Genomic DNA, 16,795 nt, shown 5'->3' with positions numbered 1-16,795 from the left:
CACGAAACCCCAGAGAGTGATGATTTTGTGCCTCTTGCATCATCTACTCTGTTTTTGTTTTTCAATTTCCATCACCTTAATCCCTGTGCAATTCTTTAACAGGGTGAATGTTCCAGGCCTACTCATCGATACCACGCTTTCTCTCTGTGCACAGGCAGATGCAGCTTTTGTTCGTTTTTAGTTAGTTTTGTTTTTAGTTCGCATATTGCACATGTCCTACATATGACTAGTTTTTGAGATTTCTACGCATATCTAGATGGTGTAAATATATTTTTTTTTCTCAAGTGACTTAACTATTGTAATCATATAAAATATCCAACAGGCTAAGACATGTAATACAATACATTTTAAATTCCATATTCTGTTTTTAAAGTCATCTCGGGTAAGATTGTTGTGCTTAACGTCAATGGATTTAGGCTTTACAAAACCCCTTCAAAAACTGTCTGCGTTGGGACTGCTGATAGTTGTTTAACTTCAGCCAAACTATTTTTTTCGGAATATGAAACCAGATTTTTGAGTTATATTATACCAGCAGCTGTGATTTAGACACTTTGTACTAGTGCACAAGCATTTGTTAGAAGGTGGAGTTTTGTGAGTCAGACCTTGACTTGGGCAGTCACTGGAGCGGAACCCATGCATGCACTTTCATTGTTTAAATATAGTTAGTCCAGGCGGCTTATAATTTGGTTTGGGATGACTAGAGGTTACCTAACACAAGCCTTTCCCATATTTAGAGCACAGATCAACTATTTGCAAACCTGCGGTTCCTACAGGGCAGCAATATTCAGGCATATCAGCATGACTGAGCCCAGCCAAACTTCAGCACATGCTTAGTACAGGAAAAGAAATTGAACTAACCCCTTTTGAAAGCCTTGATCTGTCAATGAATAAACCTCAAAGATCTGCATTTCTAATTCCAAAAATTCTGTTACTAATATTGTTATATTTAATGTTAAAGGCTGAAAAGTGGGTTTCAATGTCCATGAAAAAGCAGGGTTCTGCTTCTATGTAAAGCAGAAGACATATCCTAAAAGGATTCCCTATACCCGAAGATTCTCTGTTTATGAAAAATAGTTAATGCACTTTTTTTTTTTGCAATTTCTGTGTGTCACTTCACTTTCACAACCATTTCAGAGTAAAACATAAGCAATGCCACTACTTTTAGAAACAAGTGCATATGTTAATAGTAATAGCAGGTGAATTTTCAAAATGAGTGACAACTAAATTATTTCAACACATAGAATTAAAATAATCACTTTCAGTTTGAGTACATACAACCAAATGTAATTTGTCTAGGTTTTTGTCTCTGCACCTCATAGAAAAGCAGAGAGCTGAATGGTATTATTCATGTTATAGCCTGTACTGTACCATTTCTACAAGCAATTTAAATAAAACATTACATTGCATTACATTTATTATTAAGGCATAACTTTGCATTGATTTTATCATCTCCCAAAATAAAAGAATTATTCAGTTCTCCTAATTGACACCGAATATCTGTGTGATTCCATTATCTTATTCACAGACTCCATTCATAAGCATATTTTCTCTGTTGTTTTCTCTCAGTTTTACTTGCCTTGTATATAAACATGATTGCTGTGAATGGTGTAATATGCAGTTATAACTGGTTTGTACCACCTTCCATGGGCAGTAGTTCAATGTCTCTTTCTGAGTGTTGGAATTATGAGTCAAATGTTTGTGTACACTCAACACATTGTTAGATATGAAATAAATGTGGAACTTATGCAACACAAATTACTTTGTGTGTGTGTGTGTGTGTGTTTCAAGCCATTATTTTATACATGTTATGCAAATACATTTTATTTTAAATTAAGAAATCTCAAGCTGAATGTATCTTTGATTTAATATGTAAAACTTATGGGAAGTCTGTTTCCACCACGGAATAAAAAATAAAATAATAGGTAATTGTGATTTTTATTTCAGTATTCTGACTTTATTTATATTAAGTCTAGTTTATATATCACAACTAGGAGCTCATAGTGTTTATCTCAGCGATGGTTGTAAAGTATTTTGTCCTTTTATCAACCAGTGTCATCTAGATAATCATGGCTGAAAAGGCTGATCCCCCTGTCATCCTTGGACATAATTTATGGAGAACCTTAACACATCATGGGTCGGACCTGCATCATCATGATGTGGCTGATGGGCCAGACAGGTAATGAATGTCATATCAACCCTAGACTTGACATGAAGTCATTCACATTTGATCTGCCACATGCTCCAGAAAGTTGTTTGTAAAACAGCTTTGTCTACTGCAGAAAAATACATGGATTACATTGCCACCACACCAGTCGATCCAGAGGTGGTCAGAGTTGTTACTGATGCTTTAACTGAAGCGTGGGGAAATCCCTGCAGTATCCCAGCAAATATAGATGTTTGGCAAACTTCTAACATGTCACATTTAAAGGCATAGTTCTTGCAAATATGACAATTTTCTCATCGTTTATTCATCCTCATGTCCTAAAACTGTATCCATCTCTCTCTCTTTTTTTTCCCATTGTATGGAAAAAAAAATTCTATGCAAATGAACACAGTAGTTATATAGTATAGTATAAAACTAGTTCAGTAATTATAGGCACTTTTTAACTTGTGATCAAATTTACCATAGGAACAATAGGAAACTGCCTGATCGGGAGTTTTGCACAAGGGTAAAAGAAAAAATTTAATTTTTTTGGAATTCCAAAATTCCAAAAACACATTCAGCTTATGTTGAAGTTGGTCAATCAAATTTGTGATGTTGACCAACAGAAAGCTACTTGGTTTGAAAGTGACTTCTGAATGAGTGGAGCCTCATGCATTATTACAGTATACTGGGCAAGTTTATGCCTGCGAAAGTTCTTATGATAAATAGCTTTTGTTGTTCCTTATTTGCAGTTGTTGCTTTGGATAAAAATGTGTACTTAATTTAGTACACTGAAGGCCTTTTCACACCAAGATGAATTTTCAGTGCAAAACATTGGTTCAAATTGCTTGATTGCAGCTGTTACATAAAACCACAGCTTGGTGAATAGCAGAGATCTATTAATAAAATAAATTTCAAAAATGGATTTTATTTATCAATTAAACTATATTAACTATATATTAATTAACTAATTATTTGGTGTGACCACCTTTTGCTTAAAAGTTTTTGTTTCGTTTACACTTACGCATAGTTTTTCAGGTAGCTTTTCAGGAAGGTTTCTTTGAGCCTGTTGGAGACGTTGTCACAGCTCTTTTGGATTTAGTCTGACTCAGTTTTTTTCTGCTTCTTAATGTCATTCTAGACAGACTGAACAATAACGAGATCAGATAATCTGTGTGGAGCACATTGTCAGACCCCTCATGCATAAATAAAAAAAAATAATAATTAAATCTCACGGAATTATTACATCTAACTGTGAAAGGAATGTCTGGAAACGTAAATGGATATACTGACACACTAGCCCCCCCAAAAAATACAAAAATAATAATAGAAGTAACTGACTTAAAACCATTTTTTTTTTACTTCACTTATTTTCTGTGACAAGTGAGTATCAGAAACATAACGATACATGCTGCTTTGTGTCCTGGAGTAACTGGGCTATTCCAGTTTTTCCTTTTTCATCTGCTGTCAGAGAGTGAATCTGCATTTTCCTTCAACCCATCTGCTTTTTTAAAAAATAACAAAATCAAAGAAACAAGGAGCTGGACTTAACAGGAAGAGCCAAAGGTAAAATGCAAAAACTAAACTTGACTAGAAAAGCTTGAAACTGCAAAACACACACATTAGGCTAGCATACAGCCAAAATGAACTGCCAACTACAAGAGGAAAGAGAGCACAATAAGAAGGGTACAGGGACATGAGGAACAGGTGACAACACAAAAAAAGGGGACAAAAAAAGGGGCGTGGTAACGAGTAACAAGGAGGCAGGACAAAATGAGCACATGGCCAACACAAGAGACACAGCCGTGTGCACAGGCACAAAATAACCAAAGACACATTGAACAAAGACAGGACAGACAAGACTGTCAGGGCAGGATCCTGACAGAACAGACACATCTCATTAGAAAATCTGACTAAATCATGCTAAACATTTATGCTGGTGTGAACAGCTTTCAACAACACTATCTGTAATCCTTCATGTGCCTGTCCTAATGGTGCATGGTGCTTGTGTTGAGAGGTGCGTTGAAAGGACCTTTACTTCCACTTTAATTAGCTCTCTTTTTCTCCTGGACTTTCACGCCAATAATCTGGTGTTTCATACAGCTGTGGAGCACTTCACAAAGAGCAAGACTTCTGCAGAGGGTGGCACAAACAGGAAGCAGCTAAATGAAAGAGGCTCTCTGCCCCATATTATCATCTCCACTGTAGAGCATGACTTCATCAAACTCGCAGCTACACACTTGTTAAAAGAGGGCAAAGCAGGTTAGCAGGCCTGGATTTTATGTCTATAACTTTAAATGGAAGCATTGTTCTCCAAAGGTTTAGTTTGAGGAAGTGGGCATCACTTCATTGTACTCCTGTAACCGGAAATATTGCATCCAAAACTTGTCTACTGCTATCTTTTTTAAAATATGAATATGACCAAAGATCTTTGTGCTCTGATTAGACCTGATTGAATCCTCATTGTAGTTTCCAAGGTCACAGCACGGGTGGAGGTCGAAGATGTCATTGCAGTGATTCATCCCACCACCTGCTTGGTGTCAATCATGCTGGCCAATAATGAGACCGGCATCATTATGTTGAGAATGTTGCCTTGACAACGGTCTCATTAATGTATTGGACTATTTCATATAGTTAAACAATCACATAACTGTGTTTAGGCCATTGGGACAGGGCTTAATTGTGAGCGTGATATTGCTTTTATACAACATTTCATGATGTTAATAAAGATTAACTTACATTGTAGACATAGTATGGCTATTTAACTTTTGCTCCACCAATAAAAATACAGTAGTTTTTTTTTGGCCATGATTTAGCATAAACACTTAAAGTAACCAATGGGATTCTCCTTTCAACAGCCAATTAAGGATATTTGTCAGAGGGTGAGGGAAGTAAACAAACAGAGGGCAGCATCAGCATCTTCCTGCACACCGATGCAGCACAGGTTATTGGAAAGATACGAGTGGATGCACATGAGCTTGGAGTAGACCATATAACTATTGTAAGACACAAGGTAAGTAACAAGAGACGCTGTTGATATATCATCTCTCTCTAACCAAAGAAATTTAAAGATGGCAATCCTGTTAATGCTGTGTTTCAGTTTTATGGCCCTCAGAATGGCGCATTGTTTGTGAATGATCCTGGAACCATAACCCCGGTTTACCCTCTGTTTTTGGAGGAGGACAAGACTGCAACTTCAGAGTGGGGTATGACATGGTTTATTGTGTGATGGGGTTTTATGTATAGGGGATTAATTATTGAACAGAATTAAAACAAGTATGCTACTGACTCTGAAATTAATACTGTTGTTATCTCTTTATTTCTCAGAACTGAGAATACAGCAATGATAGCTGGTTTGGGAAAAGTAAAACCCACTTTGTATCATAAGCATTACTTATTTCTTACCTAATTTTTAGAATAAGTTGACTGTTTGGATATGTAACATGGGTAACTAGATTTATCTATTATTTACAGTAATGGATGGTTTGTACAGTTATGACAGTAAAAATACTTTATTATTTTCAGTGCTCTGTTGCGTATGTTTGCACAATTGTTTTATGTACCTAGTACCTTTTTTTTTTGGAAAAGGCTACAGAATTAATAAGTTTAAATCTAGCAGAGTATGAAGCCCATTTCCTTGACATCTGATGTTATCTGGAGCAGAAGCTGCTTCTAAGTCCTGTTTCTGCCTTATTGTAGCTGACTGGTACAAATGATTCAGTGAACATTAATGTAGCCTGTATTTGTCTAAATATTTCTTCTTTTTTTTCTTTTTTTTTTAAAGTTGTCTTTGGGAGCGATAATATTCATTTTAATAGCCATTTTCCTGGCTCAGACATTTTGCCCAGCACACGCAATGTATCTATTTTGGGAAAGGGACTTCAAGGTAAGTGAATGGCCATTTTTCAACCATGCAATTTGTCTTTCACAGTACATGAATTGAATATGTTTGTACATACTGTACTGATGTTTATAGGTGCACAATGTCACCTATATGTACAGTATAGTCCACATATGTACATTAAAGATTCATCAAAGATATGATATATTTAAGCTTGATTTAATAAAATTTCCTAAAACAACAAAAGTGAAGTTTTTATTTATTTGTTATTTGTACATTTGTTTTTAAAACAGGTGTTGGTCAGAAATGGGTCAGGTCTTGACCCTGCAGATTTGTAAAAGCTTTTGTGAATAATTGATGAGGCTCTTCCCCCCTGCTGTAGGTCACCTACATGTACAGTATAGTCCACATATGTACATTAAAGATTCATCAAAGATATGATATTTTTAAGCTTGAATTAATAAAATTTCCTAAAACAACAAAAGTGAAGTTTTTATTTATTTGTTATTTGTATGTTTGTTTTTAAAACAGGTGTTGGTCAGAAATGGGTTCAGGTCCTGACCCTGCAGATTTGTAAATGCTTTTGTGAATAATTGATGAGACTCTTCCCCCCTGCTGTAGGGCGTAGAGTGCTGTCCAAATGTAGGAGGTTGTTGGCCAGTGTGGGTGCTGCCTGCCACTCAGACAGTGGAGATCAGTTAGTCATCTGTATTTACAAAGAAACGGTTTACGGTCAATATCATTTGTTTTCTGTATAAGGACAGGTGGGAATTTTTACCAGTGTTGTGTGAAATCCTGTTCATTGAACCCCTTAATTATGTATGCATGTATGTATGCATATATATTTTAAATCCTATATATATACTGTATAGTGATGCTCAGTTGTCAGAGGGTACAATTTTTAGGTTTTTAAATAATTAAAGCACTCAAAAACAAAAGTAATGTAGCTGAATGTCTCATGTTACGAATGTAACCATGGTTCACTGAGTAGGGAACGAGACACTGTGTCCTCTAGGGGTCGCTATGGGGAACACCTAGTCGTGACCCGTGTCTGAAGCATACATTGAAAAAACACCAACTTGTTGGCCGGCGACAGCCTCTGACGTCACTATTGGCGCGACTATAAACAAGCACCGGGGGAAAACGTCATTCACATCGAACACTTCTTCATTTAAAGCTTGCGTCCGAATGCAGTGTCTCGTTCCCTACTCAGGGAACCATGGTTACATTCATAACCTGAGACGTTCCCTTTCAAGGGAACTTCGAACTGCGTCCTCTATGGGTCGCTATGGGGAACAGTATACCCACACCGCCATGCTGAGGGGAGTGCAGGCCAGAATCATGGCGAGCACTAAGTACCAACTCTACCATTTCCATGGGAGTTGCCCCTGGGACGTTTAGACGGCTGTCTGTGACAGTACCCCTTATGGCCAAAGGCCTAAGCTACATACCTCGGCCCAGGGTAGAGCTGAAGGCTTGGAATCAGGAAAGATTCCTTTAAAGGGATACGGCTAAGAACCTATCATTTTATACCAAGTCTTGCCTGTCACACAGGGGCTACCGCTAGCTTTCACATAAGCTTGCTGAAAGAGCTGTCTCAACAGTTCTCTACTAGCAACACCCTGTTTTAGATAGGTATCCGAGGATACATGGGTGGAGTGGTGCCCAAGATGAACAGGGATTTAACCGACTCAAGAAAGGGCACGAAGCAACCACGCGAAGCCCTCACCATATAGGATTTTAGAAAAAACGCAGAATACTAGCGTGCGAATTTCCACAGTGTGGATTTCAGAAAGTGTGCAAAGACACGTGCACACTTACCATAGCATGGATTTTCAAATACTGTTCTAAGGAGGGGCTCTCGTTGCACTCCGATAGAGCAGCTCATCGATGGAATAGTGTATCTCAAAACAGTATGTTTGAGAGTCATTAACTCGATCTATGGAAACAATACTGGAGAGCTCTGGTGAAAAAACATAGAATTCAGTCTCATATGAGAGGAGAACTCTGAGCTCAGAGTAGCGCGCTCATAGGCGACCCTTCTTGGATAAAGGGGAGTGGTGCTAAACTACCACGAGAATCACCCAAATAGCCCTTCATGTTGAGGGAAGCGATGAACACTGGCTGAATGAAGCCCAAGGAACCAAGGTATAATCATCTCAAGAAAGGGAATGAAGCGGAGCGCGTAACCCTTACAGTACAGGATTTCAGAAAGTGCGCAGAGTATTGCGTGCACACTTACCACTTACGTAGATTTTAAAAAGTGCGCAAAGTGTTCACATGCACACTGACCACCATGTGGTTTTGAGAAAGTACACAAAGCTTAGCGCGTGTACTTAAAGGTTCCTAAGCATTGCAGAGGCGCTGAATCCCACGGGAGAGGCAAGCTCAAATTTAAAAACTTCAGACGAGGGGAGCATCACCTGAGGCAGCATATACAAGAAGACTTCTGTAACTGCCACCTCCACTTCCCGCTAGATGCGATAGCACCACTAAGTGGCCAGGAGACCCCTCAGGGTGACCTGGCCAGACATCCATGAAATTCCTTGCAGTGCTGTGCCAGGCCTGATGATCAAGGAGGCTCCCTCAGAAACCTGTGATCTCAGCCGCCTAATACCGGATCGTGAAGCCGGATGGCTGGTGCTGGCGAGTGTTTAGTAAACACTGTAATTGAGCACTGCAAAGGAAATTCACAGAGTTTATTAGTAGACACATAACCACCAGCAATTTAATACACATAAGTATATACAGAGAGGGTTATATTTACGCACCCACCCTCCTGCGCTGGAGCCCCGCTCAAGGGGCGCCTCCTTTTAGTCTGGACAGTAGGGTGGTTGCTATGAACATAGAACCATAAAAAACATTATAGGTCCAGCATAGGAGACTGTTATGAGAGAGGTTTCCACCTAACCTCGATCAGGTGGAGAGCTGGTGGTTACAGAGGAATTAAGGAAGGGGAGGATAAATGCACTTTCTGCTTACCTCCGCGCAGTGCCGGCCCGAAGGGTTGTGGGGCCCTAGGCGAGATAAAAAAAATTGAGCCCACTGGTGTAAAAACAGTGAGAAGAGAGCACATAAAATACAATTTCAATATTTAAGTGTATACATTTTTATTACCTGTAAAAAACTCAACATGTAATACATGTGTAAAAACAATTAATCAGATTTAAATTTGGAAAGAGGAGGAGACCTTTTTTTTTAGCATGAATTAGTGGGATGGATAATTAATTGATTATTAAATGAAACATGCTGAATGTGGCCTAATTTTCTCTTTTCTTTTCTCTCTCATGGGCATCATCACATTTATTAAATCAAGTATTAATACTACACTAATAAATAATGTATTATGTTTAGCGAAACATACCTTTACTTTGAGCCTGCTTTTCTTCATCTGCTTTTCTCTTGTTTCTTTTTTCGGCTCTGGCAAGATATTGTTTGGATGCCATTTAATTTCAAATTAAAATAGCATCAATGTGCATTGCATAAATTAGAAATACGTCGATCAAAAATAGCAACCCGACTTATGACGTTATATAACTTTAGACTTATTTAAGACACTTTCTCGAGTATATATCGAAAAGGAACTTACAGAGATATGTGGCTAGTGGAATATGTGGAATCTGTACTAGGAATTCGTTACGACATTCTAGTTCACCCAATAGCCAATAGCGGGAGGTGTTATGCTAAATAGAGTGTGGTGCTGCTGTGTATGTTTCTAATCTTTTTTCCGCTTTATTTAGACAGTTTATTATTATTATTATTATTATTATTATTATTATTATTATTATTATTATTATTATCGTTTTCAGCTAGTTGTCATATATGAATTATTCAGAGATATTCTTTTAATAAAATATGTTTTGTATTTTGCTCACCGTCATTGTGAATTGTATCGTGTTTAATGGGGTCTGTGCATTACACAAGCTTTAACCTTGATACATGACCATTCAAACTTAATGTGGACATTTGAGAAATAAAGCAATTAAAAATGCGTGACAAATTTGGTGGGCTCCTCAAATCAAAGAGGGGCCCCAGGCGACCAATTTGGTGGGCTCCTCAAATCAAAGAGGGGCCCCAGGCGACCGCCTGCATCGCCTGTTGAACGGGCCGGCACTGCCTCCTCGACCCACGATTCCTCTAGACCCTGCCCACAGGTGAGGGAGGAGCGTGAGTTGCGACACTAGCCTTTCTTTGGAAATACCTAAAAGTTCGGAAGGCGAAACCTGAGCATTCAGAAGGCAAAACCTGAGCATCGAGAAGAAAGCCTTTTCTTTCCTCCCAATGTCTGCCAGGTTCATCCACAGATGTCTCTCCGCTGCCACCATGGCAGCACCATAGTCCTGCCCATGGTGGAGGTGGCCTGCTTGGTAGCACAGAGAGAGATCCGTGGTGCGGCACAGCTCGAATACCCGATCAGAAAAAAGGCCCCTGTCTCTATCCAGGTCTCTTAGCAGATCAGTCTGATATGCTTGAAGCACCAGCAACGTGTGTAATAAAGCCACAGTCTGACCTGATACTGCATATGCCTTGCCATTTAAGCGAGATTATTTTCTGAAGGGGCTTAGATGGCAAAGAGGGAGATTAAGTGAGGATGTTTCCCCTGCAGAAAGCAAATGTTTAGCTCTTTCTACAGGGGACATCCCCTCATAGCCGTTTTCATGCATCACCTCGATGTTGGCAGATTTACTTTCATGCCGAAACCAATGGATGCGAAAAGAAAACGGCCTCTTTCATTTCTTTTTGATCTCTGTGTGGAAATCAAGCAGAAATGGAAGGCTCACCTGAACTGGAGGGCTATGGTCAAAAAGATAACGCTCATCGAGGGTTTTTTTCTTTTCTTTTTTGGCCTCACAGTGTCACCTTGTAAGCACACTCTAATGGAAAGTCCTTTTTTTTTTACTTTACCATGGCGCGATCAATAACCTCCAACAGCTCTACATACGCAGGGCAGGAGAATTGAGAAGGCTCCGCCTCAGCTTCTTCACCATCCTCAAATATCTCCTGCTTTTCCTGGGTAAAAACACAGCAGAGCACTAACCTCAGTATCAGAAAGTGTTAAAGATATAACATCATCCTCCTGAGGCTCTCTCTCGTCCGCCGCCATTAAGAGCGTGAAACGGAAAAAGTCCCTCTTTAAACCAGATCCACCTGTATTCTCATGAGCTCATTCTCCTCCGTGCCTCAGCAGCGACAGGTCCTGAACTGCGGGAAGCAGATGGCTGCCATTTTTCCTTTTTTTTCCAGAAGAGAGACGAATGAGAGCGGAGCTTTTTTCATTGAAAAAACGCTCACAATGCACGAAGATTGCCTCCTCGAAAACATTGCGTGTGTGCTCTTCACTCAAACAAATGGCGCAAAGATCGCGTGTGTCATCGGGTGTTAAATAACGCAGACATGGATGCACACATTGTCTAAACGCTTGCTAGTTGTCCCCATGATAAACAGAGAAAGATCGCTCTTACCGGTTCGTTCAGATGCACGCTTCAAACAGAACAGTCAGTGAAGACGAAGAAGTGAATGACGTGTTCTCCCGGTGCTTGTTTATAACAACAAGTTGGTGTTTTTTCAATGTATGCCTCAAACATGGGTCACGGCGAGGTGTTCCCCATAGCGACCCCTAGAAAGGGAACACATCTATTCTTGCTCACCACAAGCAGAGTATACTTTGAAAGGCTTGTGCACTTAACTGTGCTCTAGACGGAGCAGAGCATGGAAAGTCCTTAAGGCTTAATCCTTAATGCAGCAATTTTGTAATAATAAATGTTTAATAATTAAACAATTACTAATAATAGAGAACGAAAGATAGATAGATAGATAGATAGATATATAGATAAATAGATAGATAGATAGAAAGAAAGAAAGAAAGAAAGAAAGAAAGAAAGAAAGAAAGAAAGAAAGAAAGAAAGAAAGAAAGAAAGAAAGAAAAATAATCTTGCTGTCCACACAGTACAGAACAAATATAGATATGCGTTACATTTGAAGGAGTGTTACAGAATGACATAATGGTGTTCCTCAATAATATAAACATGTGCCCAACCTGATCATGTCTAAAAGGTGTTTTGCCAACCAGATTCATTTAAAATAATTCGCTTTTGTCACTTGTCATATTCTGAGCTGAATAAGTAGGCTATCTGAGATTTTAAGGTTGAATGTGGTATGGGGAAAATTTAAAGGATGTACAGCTGTAAAATATGAAGATAGCCTATTGAACATAAAGTTTATTTTTAGGGTTAAGAATTTCACTTCACCCTCTCCATTTAACACAAAATAGGTTCTGGTTCATTTATGAACATAAACTGAACTTTGTTTTTTTGTGATTTTTAATTTGTGTTCTAAAAAATTGACAACAACATGGTGCACTAAAGATTATTGTGCAATTTAGGGATATGTGAGGTGGTCATGAGTACAGCCGAAACACATTGTATCAACAATGTTGCCACAACTGCATCTGACATCACAATTAGTAACTGAATAAGAGTAAATTAATTAATACTGGGTGTGTAAATTAATAATTTACTAATGTAAGCAAATCGTGTTCTAACTGTACTGTCTAGTCTTTACAGTACATCTTAGAAAAGGTTCATGAAATATGCTAGGTTCTAATATGAACCTTTTACCACAACAAAGGTTCTTAAATAACTACAAAATAATCAATGGATCAACTTTGAACCTTTTTGACAGCTAGAAGTTAATTTTTTTTTAACTCTGAAGGTTCAATCTCTTCTAAGAGTGACACTGAGGTGCAAATATTGTCTGCCACTAATTGCACTATGTATACAGTGCTTTACAAAGTATAATTCATTTTTTCACTTTGTCATATGCTGTAGCCTTATGTTAAACAGCTTTAAATTACCTTTTCCCACATTAAACTACACTTAATACACCATAATGACAACATAAAATAACAGATCTGTGGTAACTTTTCAAATTTTTTAGAAAGGAAAAACCGAAATGTTTATGTTGATAGTATTCATAATTCATACCCTTAAACTCAGTACTTAGTTGAAGCATCTTTGGCTTCTCTTTTGGGATGGTATTGTGCAGTGCAGGTGATGAGCCAGTGCTTAGTTTCTTCCAAACGCTTGGAATTGAGGTTAATCAGACTGGAGAATCTTGTTTCTTATAATCTGTGTCTTTAGATGCTTTTTTGCAACCCCAAAAGATGTTGTTTTCACTCAGGAGAGGATTGATTCTGGCCACTCTGCCATATAGCTCAGATTGTTGGAGTGATGTTTGTCCCACCAACTTCTTGGTCACCACTCTAACCAAGGCCCTTCTCTTCTGATTGCTCAGTTTTTCCAGGAGGCTAGCTCTAGGAAGAGTCACGGTTGTTCCAAACCTCTTCTGTTAAGGATAATGGGGGCTTCATGCTCCTGTGAATCCTCAATGCAGCAGAAATTATGTTGTCTTCTCCATGTCTGTTTCATAATACATTCCTGTTTCCAAGATCTGCAGGCTGTTCCTTTGACCTCATGGCTTGGATTTTGTTCTGATATGAATTATTTTTGTTTTTAGTTTATTTTTGGCATTGTTGCCTTTATTGTGATAGGACAGTGTTTAGACAGGAAGCAAATTGGGAGACAGGGAGGGGGGACGGGGTCGTGAAAGGTCTGCAATTCGGGACTCGAATTCAGGATGCCCAAAGCACAACTGCACTATATGTTGGAAGGCTTTTGATGTCGACTGATTTTGCATTTTCAATGGTTAGGGCTATACTTCATATAGACATGTGTGTGCCTTTCCAGATTATGTACAGTAAAAGTGTAGAAAGATCTCAAAGTTGATCCAGTAAAACTGGAATGCTAAATTTCAAGTGTCACAAAAAAAATACTTATGCAATGTAATTATTTATTTTTCTTGTTTATTAATTTTTTTTATATTTTTATAAATTTGCAGTTATCACAAATCTGTTTTTTGCTTTGTCACTGTGGTGTATGAGGTGGATAAACATATGTCTGCAACATAATACAATTTGAAAAAAGAAAATACTTTTGCACTGTACATATAATCTATCACTATTTATACTTAGTGCAAAGAAAATAAATCTCATTCACTTGCATGTGTATGCAATTATGTTGCAAGATGTGTCACATCTGGTTTGAAGTGCATGAATGAAGCATGAATGATACCAAACATCACTGGTTCTTATGTTTGTTCTGTTACTAATCACAGTGCACAAAAATTTGAATATGGGCATATTTTAATCACACAGGTGGGTTTTTTAAACCATGGTAAAGAGGGAATTTTTCTTTGAAAAATGACTTAATTTTGGGCCATACAAGTATCATATAAGTATGGCTTCAGAATACTTGAATATTGCATACAAGCCATATTGATAACTTTTTATAGTTTTCTTTCTTTCTTTCTTTCTTTCTTTCTTTCTTTCTTTCCTTCTTTCTTTCTATATATATATATAAATACTGGGTACCTCTTGGGCTAGTTTAGAACATGCAACCACAATTACGGGAAAGACTACTGACTTGACAGATGTCCAGAACACAATCATCAACACCCTCCACAAGAAGGGTAAGCCACAGAAACTCATTGCTGAAAGAGCTGGCTGTTCTCAGAGTGCTGTATCAAAATATATTCATAGAAAGTTGACTGGTAGGATAAAGTGTGATAGGAAAAGGTACTCAAGCAACAGGATGACCTCAGCCTTGGGAAGGCTTTGTAAGGAAAATTCAAGAATTTGGGAGAGCTTCACCAGGAGTGGACTGAAGCCGGAGTCAGCGCATCAATAGTCACCACACTCAGATGTCTTCAGGAAAAGAGCTATAGCTGTCACATTCTTAGAACCAAGCCACTACTAAACCAGAAAAACGTCAGAAGCATTTCACCTGGGGTAAGGAGAAAAAGAACTGGACTTCAGTGGTTCAGTGGCCCAAAGTCCTCTTTTCAGATGAGTATATTATTAGCATTTAATTTTGAAATCAAGGTCTGGAGTCTGGAGGAAGACTGGAGAGACACAGAATCCAAAGTCCAGTGTGAAGTTTCCGAAGTCAGTGATGATTTGGGGTGCCGTGATGTCTACTGATGTTATGTTTTATCAAGTCCAAAGTCAATGCAACCATCTACCGGGAGATTTTGGAGCGCTTTATGCTTCCATCTGCTGACAAGCTTTATGGAGATGCTGATTTCATTTTGCAGCATGACTTTAGCCCCTGCCCACAGTGCCAAAACCACTTCCAAGTGGTTTGCTGACCATGATATTACTGTGCTTGACAGTGTTTGGAATTACGGCGTTTAAAAGAACGGCGTTAGCTAACGACGTTATTTTTTCAGTAACGGGGTAATCTAACTAATTACTTTTCCCGTCGTTACAACGCCGTTAACGTTACTGAACGTTAAATGCGGTGCGTTACTATGCATTGATTTAATATGCAATCCGAACGCACCCCTGGCTCACACAGCGAGTGAGCAGGTGGGTTAATAACGAGATAAGCGATTATGATTGGCTAAGGCAGAGTCATGTGTTTCATTGTAGCCAATCAGAGACAGTGTTTTTACACACATGCGCCAGCGGCGCCAAACACACACAGTCACACACACGCAACAGCTACACAGAGATTCGCAGCAGCAGAAGAAATGGCGAGTCAGGAGCAATCCGATGAAAAGTTGCCATTTTCAAGGTGGAGATATAAGCACTACTTCAAATTCATTGTAGTCAAAGGCAAGAACGTGCATGTAATGTGTGACACACGCATCTACAAAGCTAGTGGCCAAAAACACTTTTCTTACAAAGAGTGCAGGATAAAACTCTTGCTGTCTGTTGACGTGCAATAAATCTCGAAAGTTATGTATGAACACCTGTCTGTTCTACTTATTTCAACTGACTTGTGAAAACTTAAAAAAAAAAAAATAATAATACTAAATTCTTTGACATATAGCAACTTTTTTTTTTTTTTTTACAGTAACGCAAATAGTTACTTTCCCTGGTAACGAGTTACTTTTATTATAGAGTAATTCAGTTACTAACTCAGTTACTTTTTGGAACAAGTAGTGAGTAACTATAACTAATTACTTTTTAAAGTAACGTTCCCAACAGTGGTGCTTGATTGGCCTGCCAACTCACCTGACCTGAACCTCACAGAGAATCTATGGGATATTGTGAAGAGGAAGATAAGTAACATCTGAAAAACAATACAGAGGAGCTGAAGGCCACTATCAAAGCAACCTGGACTTCAATAACGCCTCAGCAGTGCCACAGGCTGATCGCCTCCATGCCACGCCGCATTGAAGCAGTAATTCGTGCAAAAGGAGCCCCAACCAAGTATTGATAATTAAACCTGATTTGAAAGGTCTTGAACATTTCTTTTTTGTAAATCTTTTTTTGATTGATCTTTGAGAAAATATTCAAATTTTTTGAAATACTGAATTTTAAATGTTCCTAAGCTGTAAGTCATAACCATCAGAATAAAAAAATAGAATAAAAAAAATATCAAGTTTTTTTTTTTTTTTAATTGCAAAAAATAAATAACTTTTCCATGATATTTACACTTTTTAAGATGCACCTGTATATTAAAGCTTGACAGTCCTTGTTTGCTATTCAATTTCATTTTACGGAAAAGAGCAGCATCAACATTTTTCTAAAAAGATCTACGTGGAAAAGTTTGGGGTAGATTTTTGTAGGTATGTTTCTTTCTTTCTTTCTTTCTTTCTTATATGTGTGACCCTGGACCACAAAACCAGTCTTAAGTCGCTTGGGTATATTTTTAGCCATAGCAAAAATAATATTGTATGGGTCTAGATTGTTTTTGCACCCTCATATTCCAGATTTTCAAATAGTTGTCCTATCCTAACACACCATG

The 16,795-nt window shown here is 38.3% G+C and overlaps 1 pseudogene; it reads left to right on the top strand.

Annotated features, from left to right (window-relative positions):
• The first annotated feature begins 2,130 nt into the window (after positions 1-2,130).
• Positions 2,131-13,196, top strand: LOC132152306 (selenocysteine lyase-like; annotated as a pseudogene).
• Positions 13,197-16,795: the final 3,599 nt, after the last annotated feature.

This window comes from Carassius carassius, chromosome 10 (genome assembly GCF_963082965.1).
Source record: "Carassius carassius chromosome 10, fCarCar2.1, whole genome shotgun sequence".
Classification (NCBI taxonomy): Eukaryota; Metazoa; Chordata; class Actinopteri; order Cypriniformes; family Cyprinidae; genus Carassius; species Carassius carassius.
Note: the sequence above shows the minus strand (reverse complement) of the source record. Positions and strands in the feature narration are given on the sequence as shown.